Source organism: Choloepus didactylus, chromosome 1 (genome assembly GCF_015220235.1).
Source record: "Choloepus didactylus isolate mChoDid1 chromosome 1, mChoDid1.pri, whole genome shotgun sequence".
Lineage (NCBI taxonomy): Eukaryota > Metazoa > Chordata > Mammalia > Pilosa > Megalonychidae > Choloepus > Choloepus didactylus.
Genome location: NC_051307.1, coordinates 95095606 through 95118132, shown reverse-complemented (window position 1 = coordinate 95118132; position 22527 = coordinate 95095606). Strand labels below are relative to the sequence as shown.

At 39.2% G+C, this 22527-nt stretch overlaps 1 protein-coding gene across 3 annotated transcripts in view; it reads left to right on the top strand.

Annotated features, from left to right (window-relative positions):
• The first annotated feature begins 372 nt into the window (after window positions 1–372).
• PIGZ (phosphatidylinositol glycan anchor biosynthesis class Z) overlaps window positions 373–22527 on the top strand; it is a 46968-nt gene continuing 24813 nt past the window's right edge. Inside the window, exon 1 of one of the 3 annotated variants that reach the window (XM_037837762.1) lies at window positions 373–437. The gene's annotated coding sequence lies outside the window, so the exon portion shown is untranslated. The remainder of the gene's footprint in view (window positions 438–22527) is intronic. The other 2 variants (XM_037837760.1, XM_037837766.1) reach the window with 2 other exon arrangements.

The window sequence follows — 22527 nt, the reverse complement described above, 5'->3', positions numbered from 1 at the left end:
CCCCCCAGCTATGGCTCGCCGAGGAGCCCAGGGCTGGGGGCATGAGCTAGAATGCGGGGAGGGGCGAGAACTGACTGCCGCGCGCGCCACGGCCGGACGCCACCCGGGCCTCCCCAGATGTCCCCACGGTGACCGCAGCCCACTACGAGACTGCGGGAGAAAGGCCCGGGAAGGGTCTGCGGGGGGAACCGCGCCCCATTCCAACCACGGCCTAGCCGCGGCTCCCGCTCTCCTCCCATCTCTCTCCGCCGCGCCTCCGCCGGGTCTGGCGCAATGCGTGGTTTCCTAATTCCGCGACCCGGCAGAGAGGCGGCCGCAGATTGGACAGAGCGCCCCGCCCCGTCTGGTACCGCCGCCTCCCGGCGGACCCAGGGTGCGGGATCGCGCCCCGCGGGAGGCGTGTGGCACCGCAGGAGCAGCCTGGGCACAGCGCGCCGGTGAGTGCGACCCGAGCCCTCTAGAAGAGCCGCTGGAGGCGGGTGGGGTGGGAGTCTGCGGGGCGGGAGAAAAATTGTTTCCATTTCTGTCTTTGCTCGCAGCCGAAAGACCAGCAGGTGCCAGAGACTGGGCAAGAAGGCAGGGAGTCTCCTGGGAATGGGCCCGCCTATTCACCGGGTACAGCTCTCCCCAAACCGGGTCTGCCGGCTCTGCGCGCTGACCAGCCCTGAGCCTGAGCGGAGACGCGAGGTGCGCGGTGACAGTTTCTCGGAAAGGGAGGCCTTGGATATTTTACACTTTAGAGCTCTGGCTTTGGATCCTGACAGAGCCCTGGGCTTGAATCCTCTCCTGCTCCCAGCTGATGTTCTTGGGTGGTCCGGCAACCTTTTCGAGTCTGTCTCACCATATACACGATAGGGCTTTAATGCTACCTCACAAGGTCCTTGTGAGGATGAAGCCAACAGTGCTGCAAACTGCTGAGCAAGCAGCCAGCGAGCGCGGATAGATCCGAGTTATTTTAGCTTCTGTCCGGGCTTGGCCTCTCGCAGCTTGGGAGGATGACCCGCTGGCCCAGGAGTCGCGTGGGGGCAGGACAGGACGAAAGCGCCGCCACTGGGATGCGCTGGGCACCCTGGTTTGTGGTTCTCATGGAATGAAGTGTGGCCGGGACACTGCTGCTTCCCTTAAGGAGAGCATCCCTCACCGTTCCTTTTCGAAGGTCATTTTGCACTCCCCAGACACCTGCGCCTCAGGAAACTGGGAACTGCTCTCAAAATCATTAACTCCTCGAAACTACCCCCTACGGAGCACAGTTCCCATTTTGCAGACTGGAACCACGAGGTCACATATGATCAGATGATGTGCACTAGTTTATAAGCAACTGATGGAGACAACTTGCTCTCTTCCACTCTCCCTTATGCGTCCTTAATGCTGTCTGTTGAATTCTGTTTCTCAAAGGATAAACATGGAGCCGTTTGAGCAGCCAGCGTCAGAGTGGGGTGCCTTGCAGGGTTTACTGTGGTCCCCAGGGCCGAGGTGAGGGTGAAATGTGACACCAACAGGGATGGATGCAAATGATGGGAAGAGCGGACAAGATTGTGGTGTTGAGGGCCCAGGTTTGGTCCCTGCACATTTAGAGCCTCAGAAGACACCTTTGACTATTGTGCAGGGAACCCCTCGTCCCAACCCCACCCTACCCAAACACCGCAGTCTTTAAATCCTGTTCCAAATGCCAAAACCAGAGGAGGGGTCGAACCCTGGGTCTACTGCCCACTCCCCTAAGCTTTGTCAGAAAGAAAAGTTTGAGGGTAGGAACAGGCCTTGGATCGAGCCACACTGATGTGCACACAGTGGCCGCCCGAGAAAGTAGGGCACCAGGAGCACGTCCGGGACCCTCCGATTTAGTGGCTGGGCCCAAACGGTTTCTTCCTTCTCCCTTCTCCCCTCCCCCCAGCAAGGTGGTCTTTCCCCCTGCCCTTCGAGTGCACCCGACACAGTTATTTCCTCTTCACTGTATCCCTGCCATCGAGATGGTCTCTTCCTGCTGCCTCCACTCACATGTCCCTGCGGTGCCTGTCTCCTTGGGTACCAGCGCCCACTCTCCTGCTCCACAGTCTATCTCTGTTACTCACACGGCCCTTTATTATAAAGCCATTCGCTCCCCTTCCCTCCTGGGCAGATCAGGATGCTCATTTGAATGAATGAGCAGGTTCTCCCGGATTAGATTTAGGTGGGCGGTTGCCACTTGTGGTGGCATTGGCTCCACCCCCTAGAAGGCGGCCGCGTGTTCCTCCTTTGGTTGAACATTCTCATAGGTTAAGTTCAATTCCCCGCGATGAGTTGCCACTCAGACCTTGGCCCTTGTTCGGGTTTGCTAATGCTGCCATTATTTAAAATTTCAGAAATGGACTGGCTTTTATAAAGGGGGGTTGGGGGTAGGGGGTATTTGGTTACAAATTTACAGTCCTAAGGCCATAAAAGTATCCAAACTAAGGCATCAACAAGAGGATACCTTCACTGAAGAGCTGCCAACGGCATCCGGAACACCTCTGTCAGCTGGGAAGGCACATGGCTGGTGTCTGCTGTTCCCTTGCTCCTGGGTTGTGTTTCAAAACGGCTTTCTCCAAAATGTCTCTGGGTTTCTCTTAGCTCCTCTCTCTCAACTCCTGTGTGCCCTTGCTTGTTCTCCCAGGGCATTTCTCTCTAAGCATCCGGGTCCCTCTCTTAACATCTCTGGGGCAAATCCTGGGCTTCATCTCTTATCTTAACATCTCCAAACATCCTTCTGTCCACATCTCCAAGCATCTCTAAGAATCAGCAAGCATCTGGGTCTGTGTCAGCTCTTAGCTTCTCAAATACTCCAGTGAATTGATCAAGACCCACCCTGAATGGGTGGGGCCACACCTCCTTGCAAATAATCTAATCAAAAGTATCACCCACAGTTGGATGAGTCAAATCTCCATGGAAACACTCAATCAAAAGTTTCCACCCTAATCAAAAGACTAATAAATCTGCCCCCAACAAGACTGCATTAAAGAATATGACTTGGGGGGACATGATATATACAAACCAGTACAGCCCTGGTGAGGTGGATCCAAATGGATCCCAGGCCTGGGGGGAACTCAGACAGGGCAGACAAGTAAGCAGACAGCACCATTGGGCTATGCAACCAGTGGATGGCTTCCTGGGAGGTGGGGGGCAGTTGAAACAAAATGGAAGGATTATGAAAACAACCACTTCTATTTGCTTTCTCCCCACATTCATCTTCATGACAGCCCTGACATAAGTACTATGTTATCTGCATTTTACTGATAAGAAAAAATTGTTTCAGAGAGATAAAGTGCTCTGTTGCCATGAGCAAGTGACAGAGCAAAGTGAAACCTGATCTACTCGATAATCAGATGCCCAGAAATCAGCAAAAAATTACAAGCCATAATAAGAAAAAGGAAGCTATGACTCAGTAAAGGGAACAAACTAAAACTTCAGAGGAGACATAGAATTTGGAACAACTAATCAAAAACATTCAAACAAATTTCCTAAATCAACTCAAGGAGTAGAAGTAAAATATGCATAAAGAATTAGAGGATATTAAGAAGAATTTGAAAGCATAAAAAGAAATATAACAGAAATTAAGGGGATGAAAGTTGCAATAATAGAGATTAAAAATACCCTACGGGAATGCAACAGCAGATTTGAACAGGCAGAAGAAAGAATATGCAAACTAGAAGACAGAACAATCGAAATCATACAGTCAGAAGAACAGAGAAATGAATAGAAAAAATTGAGCAATGTCTCAGGAATTTTACTGACAGCATGAAATGCACAAACATATGCATCGTGGGTGTCCCAGAAAGAGAAGAGAAAGGAAAAGGGACAGAAAGAATATCTGAGGAAATAATAGCTGAAAATTTCCCAGCTCTTATGAAAGACATAAATACACATGTCCAAGAAGTGCAACATATTCCAAACAGGATAAACCCTAATAGACCTACTCTGAGACACACATTAATCAGAATATCAAATGCCAAAGATAAAAAGAAGATTCTGAAAGCAGCAAGAGAAAGATGATTCATCACATACAAAGGATCCTCAATAAGACTAAATGCTGATTTCTCATCAGAAACCATGGAGGCAAGAAGGCAGTAGTATGATACATTTAAGATACTGAAAGAGGAAAACTGCCAGCCCCAAATTCTTTATCCGGCAAAACTGCCCTTGAAAAATAAGAGAGAGTTTAATTAAACAGAAACTGAGAGAATTCATCAAAAAAAGACCTGCCCTACAAGAATGACTAAAGGGAAGAGGCGGGGCAAGATGGTAGACTGGTGAGCTGTATGTTTTAGTTACTCCTCCAGGAAAGTAGGTAGAAAGCCAGGAACTGCGTGGACTGGACACCACAGAGCAATCTGTCTTTGGGCATACTTCATACAACACTCATGAAAATGTCGAACTGCTGAGATCAGCGAAATCTGTAAGTTTTTGCGGCCAGGGGACCCGCGCCCCTCCCTGCCAGGCTCAGTCCCGTGGGAGGAGGGGCTGTCAGCTCCGGGAAGGAGAAGGGAGAACTGCAGTGGCAGCCCTTATCGGAAACTCATTCTACTGATCCAAACTCCAACCATAGATAGACTGAGACCAGACACCAGAGAATCTGAGAGCAGCCAGCCCAGCAGAGAGGAGACAGGCATAGAAAAAAAAAAAAAACAACACGAAAAACTCCAAAATAAAAGTGGAGGATTTTTGGAGTTCTGGTGAACACAGAAAGGGGAAGGGCGGAGCTCAGACCTTGAGATGCATATGCAAATCCCGAAGAAAAGCTGATCTCTCTGCCCTGTGGACCTTTCCTTAATGGCCCTGGTTGCTTTGTCTATTAGCATTTCAATAACCCATTAGATCTCTGAGGAGGGTCCTTTTTTTTTTTTTTTTTTTAATCCTTTTTTCTTTTTCTAAAACAATTACTCTAAGAAGCCCAATACAGAAAGCTTCAAAGACTTTCAATTTGGGCACGTCAAGTCAAGAGCAGAACTAAGAGAGCTCTGAGACAAAAGGCAATAATCCAGTGGCTGAGAAAATTCACTAAACACCACAACTTCCCAAGAAAAGGGGGGTGTCCGCTCACAGCCACCATCCTGGTGGACAGGAAACACTCCTGCCCATCGCCAGCCCCATAGCCCAGAACTGCCCCTGACAACCCAGTGTGACGGAAATGCTTCAAATAACAGGCACACACCACAAAACTGGGCGTGGACATTAGCCTTCCCTGCAACCTCAGCTGATTGTCCCAGAGGTGGGAAGGTGGAGCAGTGTGAATTAACAAAGCCCCATTCAGCCATCATTTGAGCAGACTGGGAGCCTCCCTACACAGCCCAGCAGCCCAGAACTGCCCTGAGGGGACGGCACTCACCTGTGACATAGCACAGTCATCCCTCAACAGAGGACCCGGGGTGCACAGCCTGGAAGAGGGGCCCACTTGCAAGTCTCAGGAGCCATACGCCAATACCAAGGACTTGTGGGTCAGTGGCAGAGACAAACTGTGGCAGGACTGAACTGAAGGATTAGACTATTGCAGCAGCTTTAAAACTCTAGGATCACCAGGGAGATTTGATTGTTAGGGCCACCACCCCTCCCTGACTGCCCAGAAACACGCCCCACATACAGGGCAGGCAACACCAACTACACACGCAAGCTTGGTACACCAATTGGACCCCACAAGACTCACTCTCCCACTCACCAAAAAGGCTAAGCAGGGGAGAACTGGCTTGTGGATAACAGGTGGCTCGTGGACGCCACCTGCTGGTTAGTTATAGAAAGTGTATTCCACGAAGCTGTAGATCTGATAAATTAGAGATAAGGACTTCAATAGGTCTACAAACCCTAAAAGAACCCTATCAAGTTCAGCAAATGCCACGAGGCCAAAAACAACAGAAAATTATAAAGCATATGAAAAAACCAGACAATATGGATAACCCAAGCCCAAGCACCCAAATCAAAAGACCAGAAGAGACACAGCACCTAGAGCAGCTACTCAAAGAACTAAAGATGAACAATGAGACCATAGTACGGGATATAAAGGAAATCAAGAAGACTCTAGAAGAGCATAAAGAAGACATTGCAAGACTAAATAAAAAAATGGATGATCTTATGGAAATTAAAGAAACTGTTGACCAAATTAAAAAGATTCTGGACACTCATAGTACAAGACTAGAGGAAGTTGAACAACGAATCAGTGACCTGGAAGATGACAGAATGGAAAATGAAAGCATAAAAGAAAGAATGGGGAAAAAAATTGAAAAACTCGAAATGGACCTCAGGGATATGATAGATAATATGAAACGTCCAAATATAAGACTCATTGGTGTCCCAGAAGGGGAAGAAAAGGGTAAAGGTCTAGGAAGAGTATTCAAAGAAATTGTTGGGGAAAACTTCCCAAATCTTCTAAACAACATAAATACACAAATCATAAATGCTCAGCGAACTCCAAATAGAATAAATCCAAATAAACCCACTCCGAGACATATACTGATCACACTGTCAAACACAGAAGAGAAGGAGCAAGTTCTGAAAGCAGCAAGAGAAAAGCAATTCACCACATACAAAGGAAACAGCATAAGACTAAGTAGTGACTACTCAGCAGCCACCATGGAGGCAAGACGGCAGTGTCACGATATATTTAAAATTCTGAGTGAGAAAAATTTCCAGCCAAGAATACTTTATCCAGCAAAGCTCTCCTTCAAATTTGAGGGAGAGCTTAAATTTTTCACAGACAAACAAATGCTGAGAGAAGTTGCTAACAAGAGACCTGCCCTACTGGAGATACTAAAGGGAGCCCTACAGACAGAGAAACAAAGACAGGACAGAGAGGCTTGGAGAAAGGTTCAGTACTAAAGAGATTTGGTATGGGTACAATAAAGGATATTAATAGAGAGAGGGAAAAATATGGCAAACATAAACCAAAGGATAAGATGGCCGATTCAAGAAATGCCTTCACGGTTATAACATTGAATGTAAATGGATTAAACTCCCCAATTAAAAGATATAGATTCACAGAATGGATAAAAAAAAATGAACCATCAATATGTTGCATACAAGAGACTCATCTTAGACACAGGGACACAAAGAAACTGAAAGTGAAAGGATGGAAAAAAATATTTCATGCAAGCTACAGCCAAAAGAAAGCAGGTGTAGCAATATTAATCTCAGATAAAATAGACTTCAAATGCAGGGATGTTTTGAGAGACAAAGAAGGCCACTACATACTAATAAAAGGGGCAATTCAGCAACAAGAAATAACAATCGTAAATGTCTATGCACCCAATCAAGGTGCCACAAAATACATGAGAGAAACACTGGCAAAACTAAAGGAAGCAATTGATGTTTCCACAATAATTGTGGGAGACTTCAACACATCACTCTCTCCTATAGATAGATCAACCAGACAGAAGACCAATAAGGAAATTGAAAACCTGAACAATCTGATAAATGAATTAGATTTAACAGACATATACAGGACATTACATCCCAAATCACCAGGATACACGTACTTTTCTAGTGCTCACGGAACTTTCTCCAGAATAGATCATATGCTGGGACATAAAACAAGCCTCAATAAATTTAAAAAGATCGAAATTATTCAAAGCACATTCTCTGACCACAATGGAATACAATTAGAAGTCAATAACCATCAGAGACTTAGAAAATTCACAAATACCTGGAGGTTAAACAACACACTCCTAAACAATCAGTGGGTTAAAGAAGAAATAGCAAGAGAAATTGCTAAATATATAGAGACGAATGAAAATGAGAACACAACATACCAAAACCTATGGGATGCAGCAAAAGCAGTGCTAAGGGGGAAATTTATAGCACTAAACGCATATATTAAAAAGGAAGAAAGAGCCAAAATCAAAGAACTAATGGATCAACTGAAGAAGCTAGAAAATGAACAGCAAACCAATCCTAAACCAAGTACAAGAAAAGAAATAACAAGGATTAAAGCAGAAATAAATGACATAGAGAACAAAAAAACAATAGAGAGGATAAATATCACCAAAAGTTGGTTCTTTGAGAAGATCAACAAGATTGACAAGCCCCTAGCTAGACTGACAAAATCAAAAAGAGAGAAGACCCATATAAACAAAATAATGAATGAAAAAGGTGACATAACTGCAGATCCTGAAGAAATTAAAAAAATTATACGAGGATATTATGAACAACTGTATGGCAACAAACTGGACAATGTAGAAGAAATGGACAATTTCCTGGAAACATATGAACAACCTAGACTGACCAGAGAAGAAATAGAAGACCTCAACCAACCCATCACAAGCAAAGAGATCCAATCAGTCATCAAAAATCTTCCCACAAATAAATGCCCAGAGCCAGATGGCTTCACAGGGGAATTCTACCAAACTTTCCAGAAAGAACTGACACCAATCTTACTCAAACTCTTTCAAAACATTGAAGAAAATGGAACACTACCTAACTCATTTTATGAAGCTAACATCAATCTAATACCAAAACCAGGCAAAGATGCTACAAAAAAGGAAAACTACCAGCCAATCACCCTAATGAATATAGATGCAAAAATCCTCAACAAAATACTTGCAAGTTGAATCCAAAGACACATTAAAAAAATCATACACCATGACCAAGTGGGGTTCATTCCAGGCATGCAAGGATGGTTCAACATAAGAAAAACAATCAATGTACTACAACACATTAAAAACTCGAAAGGGAAAAATCAATTGATCATCTCAATAGATGCTGAAAAAGCATTTGACAAAATCCAACATCCCTTTTTGATAAAAACACTTCAAAAGGTAGGAATTGAAGGAAACTTCCTCAACATGATAAAGAGCATATATGAAAAACCCACAGCCAGCATAGTACTCAATGGTGAGAGACTGAAAGCCTTCCCTCTAAGATCAGGAACAAGACAAGGATGCCCGCTGTCACCACTGTGATTCAACATTGTGCTGGAAGTGCTAGCCAGGGTAATCCGGCAAGACAAAGAAATAAAAGGCATCCAAATTGGAAAAGAAGAAGTAAAACTGTCATTGTTTGCAGATGATATGATCTTATATCTAGAAAACCCTGAGAAATCGATGATACAGCTACTAGAGCTAATAAACAAATTTAGCAAAGTAGCGGGATACAAGGTTAATGCACATAAGTCAGTAATGTTCCTATATGCTAGAAATGAACAAACTGAAGAGACACTCAAGAAAAAGATATCATTTTCAATAGCAACTAAAAAAATCAAGTACCTAGGAATAAACTTAACCAAAGATGTAAAAGACCTATACAAAGAAAACTACATAACTCTACTAAAAGAAATAGAAGGGGCCTTAAAAGATGGAAAAATATTCCATGTTCATGGATAGGAAGACTAAATGTCATTAAGATGTCAATTCTACCCAAACTCATCTACAGATTCAATGCAATCCCAATCAAAATTCCAACAACCTACTTTGCAGACTTGGAAAAGCTAGTTATCAAATTTATTTGGAAAGGGAAGATGCCTCGAATTGCTAAAGACACTCTAAAAAAGAAAAACGAAGTGGGAGGACTTACACTCCCTGACTTTGAAGCTTATTATAAAGCCACAGTTGCCAAAACAGCATGGTACTGGCACAAAGATAGACATATAGATCAATGGAATTGAATTGAGAATTCAGAGATTGACCCTCAGATCTATGGCCGACTGATCTTTGATAAGGCCCCCAAAGTCACTGAACTGAATCATAATGGTCTTTTCAACAAATGGGGCTGGGAGAGTTGGATATCCATATCCAAAAGAATGAAAGAGGACCCCTACCTCACACCCTATACAAAAATTAACTCAAAATGGACCAAAGATCTCAATATAAAAGAAAGTACCATAAAACTCCTAGAAGATAATGTAGGAAAACATCTTCAAGACCTTGTATTAGGCAGCCACTTCCTAGACTTTACACCCAAAGCACAAGCAACAAAAGAGAAAATAGATAAATGGGAACTCCTCAAGCTTAGAAGTTTCTGCACCTCAAAGGAATTTCTCAAAAAGGTAAAGAGGCAGCCAACTCAATGGGAAAAAATTTTTGGAAACCATGTATCTGACAAAAGACTGATATCTTGCATATATAAAGAAATCCTACAACTCAATGACAGTAGTACAGACAGCCCAATTATAAAATGGGCAAAAGATATGAAAAGACAGTTCTCTGAAGAGGAAATACAAATGGCCAAGAAACACATAAAAAAATGTTCAGCTTCACTAGCTATTAGAGAGATGCAAATTAAGACCACAATGAGATACCATCTAACACCGGTTAGAATGGCTGCCATTAAACAAACAGGAAACTACAAATGCTGGAGGGGATGTGGAGATATTGGAACTCTTATTCATTGTTGGTGGGACTGTATAATGGTTCAGCCACTCTGGAAGTCAGTCTGGCAGTTCGTTAGAAAACTAGATATAGAGCTACCATTCGATCCAGGATTGCACTTCTCGGTATATACCCGGAAGATCGGAAAGCAGTGACACGAACAGATATCTGCACGCCAATGTTCATAGCAGCATTATTCACAATTGCCAAGAGATGGAAACAACCCAAATGTCCTTCAACAGATGAGTGGATAAATAAAATGTGGTATATACACACGATGGAATACTACGCGGCAGTAAGAAGGAACGATCTGGTGAAACATATGACAACATGGATGAACCTTGAAGACATAATGCTGAGCGAAATAAGCCAGGCACAAAAAGAGAAATATTATATGCTACCACTAATGTGAACTTTGAAAAATGTAAAACAAATGGTTTATAATGTAGAATGTTGGGGAACTAGCAGTAGAGAGCAATTAAGGAAGGGGGAACAATAATCCAAGAAGAACAGATAAGCTATTTAACGTTCTCGGGATGCCCAGAAATGACTATGGTCTGTTAATTTCTGATGGATATAGTAGGAACAAGTTCACAGAAATGTTGATATATTAGGTAACTTTTTTGGGGTAAAGTAGGAACATGTTGGAAGTTAAGCAGTTATCTTAGGTTAGTTGTCTTTTTCTTACTCCCTTGTTATGGTCTCTTTGAAATGTTCTTTTATTGTATGTTTGTTTTCTTTTTAACTCTTTTTTTCATACAGTTGATTTAAAAAAGAAGGGAAAGTTAAAAAAAAAAAATAGAAAAGAAAAACAAGTGAAAAAAAAAAAAGATGTACTGCCCCCTTGAGGAGCCTGTGGAGAATGCAGGGGTATTCGCCTACCCCACCTCCATGGTTGCTAACATGACCACAGACATAGGGGACTGGTGGTTTGATGGGTTGAGCCCTCTACCATAAGTTTTACCCTTGGGAAGACGGTTGCTGCAAAGGAGAGGCTAGGCCTCCCTATATTTGTGCCTAAGAGTCTCCTCCTGAATGCCTCTTTGTTGCTCAGATGTGACCCTCTCTCTCTGGCTAAGCCAACTTGAAAGATGAAATCACTGCCCTCCCCCCTATGTGGGATCAGACACCCAGGGGAGTGAATCTCCCTGGCAACGTGGAATATGACTCCCGGGGAGGAATGTAGACCCGGCACCGTGGGACGGAGAACATCTTCTTGACCAAAAGGGGGATGTGAAAGGAAATGAAATAAGCTTCAGTGGCAGAGAGATTCCAAAAGGAGCCGAGAGGTCACTCTGGTGGGCACTCTTACGCACACTTTAGACAACCCTTTTTAGGTTCTAAAGAATTGGGGTAGCTGGTGGTGGATACCTGAAACTATCAAACTACAACCCAGAACCCATGAATCTCGAAGACAGTTGTATAAAAATGTAGCTTATGAGGGGTGACAATGGGATTGGGAAAGCCATAAGGACCACACTCCACTTTGTCTAGTTTAGGGATGGATCAGTAGAAAAATAGGGGAAGGAAACAAACAGACAAAGGTACCCAGTGTTCTTTTTTACTTCAATTGCTCTTTTTCACTCTAATTATTATTCTTGTTATTTTTGTGTGTGTGCTAATGAAGGTGTCAGGGATTGATTTAGGTAATGAATGTACAACTATGTAATGGTACTGTAAACAATCGAAAGTACGATTTGTTTTGTATGACTGCGTGGTATGTGAATATATCTCAATAAAATGATGATAAAAAAAAAAAAGAATGACTAAAGGGAGTTCTACAGGTTAAGAGGAAAAGACAGGAAAGAGTGGTTTGTAGTAGTGTGAAGAAATGAAGATCTTCAGTAAAGTTAACTGAAAGGGTAAATGCAAAACCCAATGGTACTGATCCTCAACATACAATATACAATGTTAATTCCTATAACAGTCAAAATACAATTGAACAAGAAAAAAGCATATTTCCTGATAATGGACACACATAATATAAAGAGATAATGTGGGACAAAAACAATAAACAGGGATATGGGAGCAGGAACATGTATGTTATTGAAGCTAAGTTAGTAGATTAGTAGGTTATAGATACAAGTTGTGTAATTCAAACCACAGAGTAACCACAAAGACAGTATTTTTTAAATATGCAGAAACAGATGAGAAAGAGATCAGTCAGATGCATTACAGAAGATCAAGTTTTTCCTGTCTTAAAAAATGTACTTGCACAAGAAGGGATTTTTGGATATTCATGCACTGAAAAATGCTGTTATCTTTTGTTTTTAAGAATGCAATTAGAACTAGACATTGCACTCTTGGTTTCTTTTGATCAAACGAGTGAATTGGTCTACATAACATTGGGAGAAAGTAGATGTAGGTGAGAAGATAAGTATTTAATAGCATCAAATTGTTCAAACATGCTTCAGTTTGATAACTGGATTTTAATGGTGACCTAAAAATGGTATTAAATATTTTGAATTTAAAATTGTTGGTTTTCTTTTAAGCAGGGTACTGCTGTTCTAGTTGTTTGCTGTTACATGATAAGGAGTTTTGTTTTTTTTTTTCTTAATCTCATGTGGCTGGAAAATTTGTTTTGAAAAAGTGAAGCTATATTAATTGTTGCTTCAGTTTAAAAAATTTATGATACAGGTCATTATGATTGCAGAGTCAAAATAGCAAAATGAATATATTAAATGTGTTTGTTATCACATTTAATATTTATATATCTAATATTATGCCATATCTAAATTTGCTAAAAACAATACAGAAATCTCCTGCTCTGATGTAATACAGTTATGTAACTGATCTCTTAATCTGTAGCATAGAAATATTTTGGTATTTTAAAAACTCATGATTAGGGATTATAGCCTCAGGTTTCTGTAAGGGAAGACATTCTCTTTTAAAAAGTAATAATAAAGTATCATTCACCTAGAAGGAAGAGGGCAACTACAGCAGAAAATAACTAGAAATGCATAAGCAAAATTGTTGCAATCTTAATATGGGCAGTAAACTTGCCAAATACATGTACATATATATTTATATATTTTAAAAATAAACATTTTTAAAAATAAACATTTTTAAAATGTTCAGAAGGCAACACTTACCTTGCTCCTTTTAGTCAATCCGAAGTAGCAATTTAAGAGTTGCTGGCAACTGAATACCCAGAGTTAAAGAAGTTTTAGGAATTGAAGACATCAGCAGCTTAAAAGAGGAAACTTATTCCCTATTGGGAAAGAATGGCTCAACATGGATTTTTATTCATTGTGGTGCAAATTTCCAGTTTTCTTGCAAATCATCACTTGTTTTGATATTAAGTAATGTTTTTAAAATATGGTTTCGAGATAGTAGGAAATGGAGTGCTTGAGCCCTGAAAAGCATAAAGTATTATTTTATTAGCTGAGTGCTTTCAAAAGCATTTCTTGAAATATGTCCCCAATGTCAAGATGCTTTGTGAGCTGCATGCTGAAAGGAAGGAAAGCAAATTTAAAACATTTTTGGTTTTGCAGGTTATAGTCAAATGTTTTTTGTGAAACTCATAGGAAGACGGGATTTTGTTTCTAAATTAGAAATGTTACACTTCATCTTTAAGGTAGCATTTGTCCTCATGCTGTTCAGAATTAAACTAAAATTAGTGCTCATTGTTTTTTCTAATTAAAATGACAGCTAATGGATAAATTTGAAATTTAGGAATATAATTTTATAATAATAGTGGCCCTTATATTTAAAAGATAGTTTGATATTGGTATATTTTCTAGTTCCATTACAAGAATGCCAAAGGAAAAAACAGTTGGGTAAAATTATCGGCCAATTTAAAAAACTTAAGGTTTGTTGTAGGTTTTAATCCATCATTTTTTGAGCACTTTTTTGGAATTTCTAATCTTTTTGGTCACTTAATTTAAGAATGGGAGCCATGATGTTTTGATTTGCAAAGGCAAATTTAATATGAAAGTGGGTAACTTAATCCATAGCAAAGTTTTCTGTTAAATTTTATAAATTGTTTAATCGCTAATTATGTCCTACTTGCACTCTGTGTGACAGAATAGCAGCAAATACTGTAGAATTATAATTTTCGTCTTTTTTTTGTTATGTATACAAAAATTTAACTACTTTTTGGTGTTTCTGAAAACAACTTTGTTAGTAAGATGCCTATACCATTGTTAAATTTTCTTTAAATATGTTTAACTATAGATTTGCTAATTAAAAAAAGAAGAATCTGGAAAAAAAATCTTACCAGAAACTTGCTGAAGATTACAGAATCACAATTTAGCACCCTTTGTTAAATCCCTTTCTCCAGTATGCACTTATAATTAGTGCTACGTGAGCAGGGATGAAACCTGACATGGTTAATGGGAGAGAGTCCAAACAAAAAAATATAATATATATATTTTCACTAGTAGTATGGCAACAGGATGCTTCAGAGGTTAATTTAAGCTTTGAAAACTCATCTTCTAATTTAAAGATTGAGCCATCTGGATATTGTTAACCTTTGTTGCCATTGCCAGAATAAGTAGACGTGAAACAAAATTTACAAAGTAAAAAAAAGAACAATTTTAATGCTTACATCAAGATAAATATTAAAACATTATTGTTCTAATGATATAATGAAGATCTTGAAGTAAATTCTGAAGTCTTCCAATTTTTACATTCATTGAAGGGGGTCCCTGAGTTCTGTCAACCTGTTAATTTAAATTTCTTGCTCTTATACGAGGTTAAAATTTCCAAAATGAATTGTTAACTTTCTTACTTTGACTTTTTATTAAATATAATACAAAATATGACCTGAGTAGTTAAAAATAATTTTGCATTATTTGCAGTAGGAAGTCATTAGCCCTGCTTTTAGGGCAGATTCTAAAAATTCAATTTGCATGAAAGATTGGCTTCTTTTACACAAAGATTTGCTATCTAAAATTCAAGCTAGTTTTCTATTTTTGTGTAAATGACTGGGATGCTATCTTATAAATTCTTCCAAGGTCGTGTTTGTGAAATAAACATATGAGAGCTTTCCTGTCATCTACACTATATGTCGTCTGGAGTGTTGAACAAATTTGAGTTCCTAAGTTGTAATCTATCCTCGTATGATATATACGATTGTGAATGTGTGCCACTACATACTGATATGATAATGCTGTACAATTTTAAATAGTAGCAGTTTCTGTATGCAGTAGGCTGAAATATTTTGATGAACTGCTTAATTTTTGGATTTTATTTTTTAAGTTGTATAATTTATTTTCTTGCAAAATAAAAATGCAATATAAAAGAAAAAAAGATCAAATATACAGAAAAGGAGTTTGCAATAAAGGAAAAGAGAGAGAGAAAAAAGATATGACATATAAAAACCAAAGGAAAAAAGGCTGAAGTACTGCCTTTACACTAATATCACTGAATGTTAATGGTTTAAATTAAAAGGCATAGTTTGGCAGAAAAGATTAAAAAAAAAAAAATGATCCAACCAAATGTTATTTACAAGAGACTCACCTTAGACCTAAAGACCCAAATAGGTTGAAAGTGAAAGGATGGAAAAAGATAGTCCATAAAAATAGTAACCAAAAAGGGTCTGGGGTAGCTATACTAATATAGGACAAAATAGACTTGAAGTCAACAGCTGTTAAAAGAGACAAAGAAGGATACTATATATTAATAAAATGGTCAATCCACCAAGAAGAATAACAATCATAAATATTTATGCACCTAACCATGGTGCCCCAAAATACATGAGGCCAACACTGGCAAAACTGAAGGGAGAAATAAGCACCAATACAATAATAGTTGGGGATTTCAATACATCACTATCAATAGATAGAACATCTAGACAGAAGATCAATAAGGAAACAGAGAACTTGAATGATACAATAAATGAACTAGACCTAACAGACTTATACAGAACATTGTACCTCAAAAGAGCAGGATGTACATTCTTCTCAAGTGCCCATGGATCATTCTCCAGGATAGACCACATCTTGGGTCACAAAACAACTCTCAACAAATTTTAAAAGTCTGAAATCATATAGAGCATCTTCTTTGACCATAATGGAATGAAGGTGGAAATCAGTAACAGGCAGAGAACTGGAAAATCCACAAATATATGGAAGTAAAAATAACACACTTATAAAAATCAGTGGATCAAAAAGAAATTGCAAGGGAAATCAGTAAATATCTTGAGATGAATGAAAATAAGAATACAACATTTTCAAAACTTATGGGATGCACTGAAGACAGTGCTGAGAAGGAAATGTATAGCCCTAACTGCTCACATTAAAAAAAAGAAGAAAGAGCTTAAAATCAAAGACCTAACTTCACACCTAGAGGACTTAGAAAAGGAATAGCAAACTAAACCCAAAGCAAGCAGAAGGAAAGAAATAACAACTATTAGAGCAGAAATAATGAAATAGAGAATAAAATAACAATGGAGAGCATTAATAAAACCAAAAGTTGGTTCTTTGAAAAGATGAAGATGCAAATAAATAAAATCAGAAATGAGAGGGGAGACATTACTACCGACTCCACCGAAATAAAAAGGATCTTAAGAGGATGCTATGAACAACCATGTGCCAACAAATTAAGAAAACCTGGAATGAAATGGGCAAATTCCTAGAAACACACAAACAACCTGCAATGACTCTAGAAGAAACATAAGATCTCAACACACCAATTATCAAGTAAAGAGATTGAATCAGTTCAAAAATCTCCTAACAGACAACATGGATGAACTTTGAGGACATTATGTTGAGTGAAATGCCAGACACAAAAGGACAAATATTGTATGATCTCACTAATATGAACTAATTATATGTAAACTTATAGACATAAAATCTAAAATATAGGTTACCAGGAGATAGAATGAGGCTGGAGAATGGGGATAAGTTGTTTAATATGTGCAGAATTTTTAACTAGGTCAAACTTAACTGCTTGAAAATGGATAGAGGTGATGTACCATGTTATTGTGAGTATAATTAACAGTGCTGAACTGTGGATGAATGTAGTGGAAAAGGGGAAGTTTAACAGTCATGTATGTCATCAGAAGGAAAGCCGGAGGTTAAAACATGGGAATGTATAACACAGTGAATCTTGTGGTGGATGATGACCATGATTAACAATACAAATATAAAAAAGTTCTTTCATGAACTAGAACATATGTGAAACATTATTATAAGGAGTCAATAATAGAGTTGTACATGGGGAAAATGTACCTATTGCAAACTATGGACTACAGTTAGCACTAATATCTTAATATTCTTTTATTAACATTAATAAATGTACAACATTAATACTGGGGTCAATATTAGGATGGGATAAGGGGTATGGCATGTTTTGCATTTTCTTTTTCATTTGTATATCTCTTTTTGGAGTAATGAAAATGTTCTGAAATTGATTGTGGTGATGAATGCACAAGTGTGTGATGATACTGTGAGCCAGTGATTGCACACTTTGGATGGATTATGAGTATATTTCAATAAAGTTGCATTAAAAAAAAACCTCCCAACAAAGAAAAGCCCAGAAACAGATGGCTTCAGAAGTGAATTCTACCAAATGTTCCAAGAAGAATTAATACCAATCACTCAAATTCTTCCAAAAATTGAAGAGGAAGAAACACTCTCTAATTCATTCACTCTAGAAAGAGGTAGGGATAGAGACTGAGTATCAGTCAAGCATATTGACCTCCTCCTCCCCACAATACCCTAAGGAAGGAGAAAGTTTCAAGCAGGCAGAAGGGAAAAGGGGTCCCCATTATCAAATGGCATGAAATGGCCATTGGGTTGGACAGTTAGAAAATCAAGGATGATCCTGGGAAAGCTGTGTCCATGCAACAGTGGTGGAAAAAGCCAGTCAGTGTTGAGTAGAGCAGTAAACATGTGGTGAGAAGGTAAATTCAGTGATTTGAGGAATTTCCTGTAGAGGGAAGAGAAGAGAGAGATACTAGGAGGGCACATCCAGTTTCAAGGGAGAGTTTTGGCTGGCTGGTGGTGGTTGTTTGTTTGTCTGTTTGTTTTAAGAATGGTAGAGAATCAACCATGTTTATAGGCACCAGCAGAAGGGAACAGGGGAGCATGAGTGGATGCATGATGCAAGGAGAGCTTGCAGGTGGCAGGAGGGGGTGCTCATGATATTTTGCTAAGTGACAAAAAATATTATAAAGCAAACATTACATCATCTCTTTCCTGTTTTAAAATGACATTAGATACATTGGAAATACTGACTTGTCAGACAATCTCCATAGAGACAAAACTCAATTCCCAAGTGTATTCCACTGTTGCAAAGCTGCACTACTGAGCTGGAACAGTCCTGGCCAATGGCACAGGCTTGGGCAGGGTGTGTAGCAACTAGATGGCAGGATAGGAGTGGAAGAAGGTGGGATGAAGGATTGCAGACTCACACTCTTATAGGCCACGTGGCCACGAGACTGCTTACTCTGAAAGTCTCAAGTCATGCTCAAGTCACAACCCTCCACCCTCCCATACACTGAGAAGCAACCCTCAGTTCACCTGGAACCCAACTGCAGAGGCCTATACACAGCATCCCCATTCAACATCAGCAGATATCTTCAACAGTTGTGGAAACACCCAAATACCCCATGAGAGTCTGAGGTCACATCCTGAAAGAGCACTGTTGGGATTGCAACCCAGTCCCCCATGTTTCCCTCACCTCCAAATCAAGATACAAAGATCCCCTGATCAAGACTACACCCAAGTCCAGGACATCCTTGAAAATAACTTGACAGTTCTTAAGCAAACTTAACTTTCCTCAACCCTTGTCTTGACTCCCAACAGGGTTATTTCTTATGGCAACCTACTACAAGTATAAGTATAATTATAAATAGAAATATAAACCTATATGTTTCAAGAAAATCCAAGAAAAAACATATATGAAAATGCTAACTGTTTTTTTCTGAATGATAGGAATTGAACATAATTTCTTTTATCTCCTTTTTGCTTTATTTTACTTTCTGTTTTTTCTACAACAAACTTGTATTACTTATATACATAGAAAACAAAGCAATGAAGGTTGTTAACAAAGAACGGAAGTAGAGGGTTGTCAAATTATAAAAAGGATAAATTGCTGAAAATAACTTTTTATATGTTGGATAAAATAATTTTATGTGTGAGTGGAACAAAAATTAAGGAATGTTCAGGCATGCAGGTAGGGTGTAGAGAGGTACATAAAACACTGAAGCCAGATTTGGACTCCAGGACATATGCAAAACTGGGTAAATCTGAGCATCAGTTTTTGCAGCCCTCAGAATAGCAGGAAAGAAGATAAAGCCTAGTTCCCACTCAAGAGGGAGGCCTAACAGGAGTTTCCCCTAAAGCAGGGACTCCAGAGCGCTCCATTCTCAGTATAAAGGAGAACTATAAACTCTGCTATCCCCACAGGACTGCAGGGAAAACCACCTTTCTTAGATCCTGATGCTGATCAAATTGGGTTGGGGAGGAACCCCCCTCCCCGGAGAATCTGTAACCACAAGCCTATACTTACGTAGGTTTTCATCCTGAATTCACATGACCAGGTGCCACACATCCCTGACCTTCAAAGAAAATAATCCTAGAATCTATTACTTCATTAAAATTGGTCTCAAACATATAGTGCCTCCAGATACCTGCCAGTTGGGAGTGTAAATCCTTTCCAGTGGTACTCAGAAATTTGCCTTCATCCTTGGCCTTAAAGAATTCCCCAAGGTAATGTTACAAACAAAATGACCACCCCCAAACAAAATAATTCAAGTATACAAATAAATAAGGCATTGTGTGTGAGAACCAGCTGGAACAGTAGAAGATTCAGACCCAGCAAACTTTTAGATGTTGAGATTATCAGATCTATTATATCAAGTAAGTATGTTTAATATAATTTAATAAATGAAAGAGAGCCTTGAAAATATGGCGAAAGAGCAAGCAGATTTAGAAAAAATCACACAACTTCTAGAAATGAAAAAGATAATTGAAATTTAAAAGTAGATAGGTTTAACAACAGATTAGATACAGGATGTTCAACTGCCTCTGGAAAAAGTCTGTATGATTCAGTTGGAAAATTCCAGAAGAGGATGTAAAACCTACCTTTCAAGCTCTAGGTTTAGTGAGTATCAGGAGGCTCCTTGCTAACTTCTGCCAAGTTCTGTTGCTTCACCTTGCATTGCCTGAGTGCCCTGCTATAACCTTATGGCATCACACTTGGGAGCAATATCTATTTAAGATCAGGCTTTAAAATATCAAGAAGTCAGGACATAGTCACCATATGTTTATCTGGAGGGATGACAAATGGGTTGTCAAATTCATTTTTCTGTTCCCCAAAGATGTTGCTGATACCCAGACCTATGCAATGAGCTCTGATTCTCATTGACCTTTTTCTTTTTTTCTCTCTATTAGAGAAGTTATGAGTTTATAGAACAATCATGCATACAAGATTCCCATATACCACCTTATTATTAACCCCTTGCATTGGTGTGGAACATTTGTTACAATTGATTATAGAACATTTTAATACTTGTACTATTAACTGTGGTCCATGGTTTAACTTAGGGTACACTGTTCATGCAGTGTATTTCCATGGATTTTTTTTTAAATTTATTCTGTTATTCTATAGGCAATTTAACATTACCCCTTTTAATCATATTCAGATATGCAATTCACTGCTTTCATAATGTTGTGCTACATTACATTCATAATGTTGTGCTACCGTCACCACCATCGATTACCAAAACATTTCCATCATTCCGAATAGGAAACCTGTACATTTTAAGCCTTAACTTCCCATTCCTTATCCGCACCCCTTGGTAACATATTCTAGATTCTGACTCTATGAGTTTGCTTATTCCAATTAATTCAAATCAAGGGAGATCATACAGTATTTGTCCTTTTCTGTCTGGATTTTTTCACTCAAAATGATGTCTTCAGAGTTCATCCATGTAGTCACATATATCAGAACTTCATTCCTTTTTACTGCTGAGTAATAGTCCATTGTATGGATATAACACATTTTCTTTATCCATTCATTGATGGACACTTGTGTTACTTCAATCTTTCGGTAATTGTGAATAATACCTCTATGAATATCAGTGTGAAAATATCTGTTAGAGCCCCTGCTTTCAATTCTTTTGAGTATATATCTAGAAGTGGGATTGCCGAGTCATGTGGTAGTTCTATACTATGTATATTCTGAGGAACCACCAAACTGTCTTCACAGCTGCTGCACCATTTTACATGGCCACCAACAGTGATTGAGGGTTCCTATTTCTCCACATCCTCTCTAACACTTGTAATTTTCCTGTTTAAAAATAGCAGCCATTGTAATGTGTGTGAAGTGGTATCCCATTGTGGTTTTGATATGCATTTCCCTGATGCCTAATGATGTTGAACATCTTGCATGTGCATTCTAGCCATTTGTTTATCTTCTTTGGAGAGATATCTATTAAGTCTTTTCCCCATTTTTAAATTGGATTTTTTGTCTTTTTGTTGTTAAGTTGAAGGATTTCTTTATATATTCTGGATATTAAACCTTTATCAGATATGTGATGTCCTTATATTTCTCTATTAAATAGGTTATTGTTTTACTTTCATGAAAAAGGCACAAAAGTTTTACATTTTGATGAGGTCCCATTTTTCTATTTTTTCTTTTGTTGCACTTTGGATGTAAAGTCTAAGAAACCACTGCCTAACACAGGTCCTGAAGATGTTTCCTATGCTTTCCTCTAGGAGTTCAATAGTTCTGGCTCTTATATTTAGGTATTTGATCCATTTTGAGTTGACTCTTGTATAATGTGTGAGGTATGGGTCCTCCTTTTTCTTTTGTAAATTGAAATCCAGTTTTCTAGGCACCATTTGTTGAAGAAAGTATATTTTCCCAATAGAGTGGTTTTTGCTCCCTTGTCAAAAACCAGTTGGCCATAAATGTGAGGATCAACTTCTGACTTCTCAATTCAATCCCAGTGGTCTACATATCTGTCCTTGTGCCAGTATCATGCTATTTTTTTAATATAAAGTTTTCATTTCTCTAGATTAATGGTTTAAAGGTTACATCTTGTTATTTGATTACTTTTTTAACAGCTTTATTTAGATATAATCCACATATCATACAACTCACCCACTTAAAGTGTACAGTTCAATGGTTTTTTAATATTCAGAATTACGCAGTCATCACCACTAATGCCAGAACATTTTCATCAACCCCAAAAGAAACCCTGTACCTACCCATTATCATTCATTCCCCATGTTCCTCTAACCCCCCAGCCCTAGGCCACCACCAGTCTTTT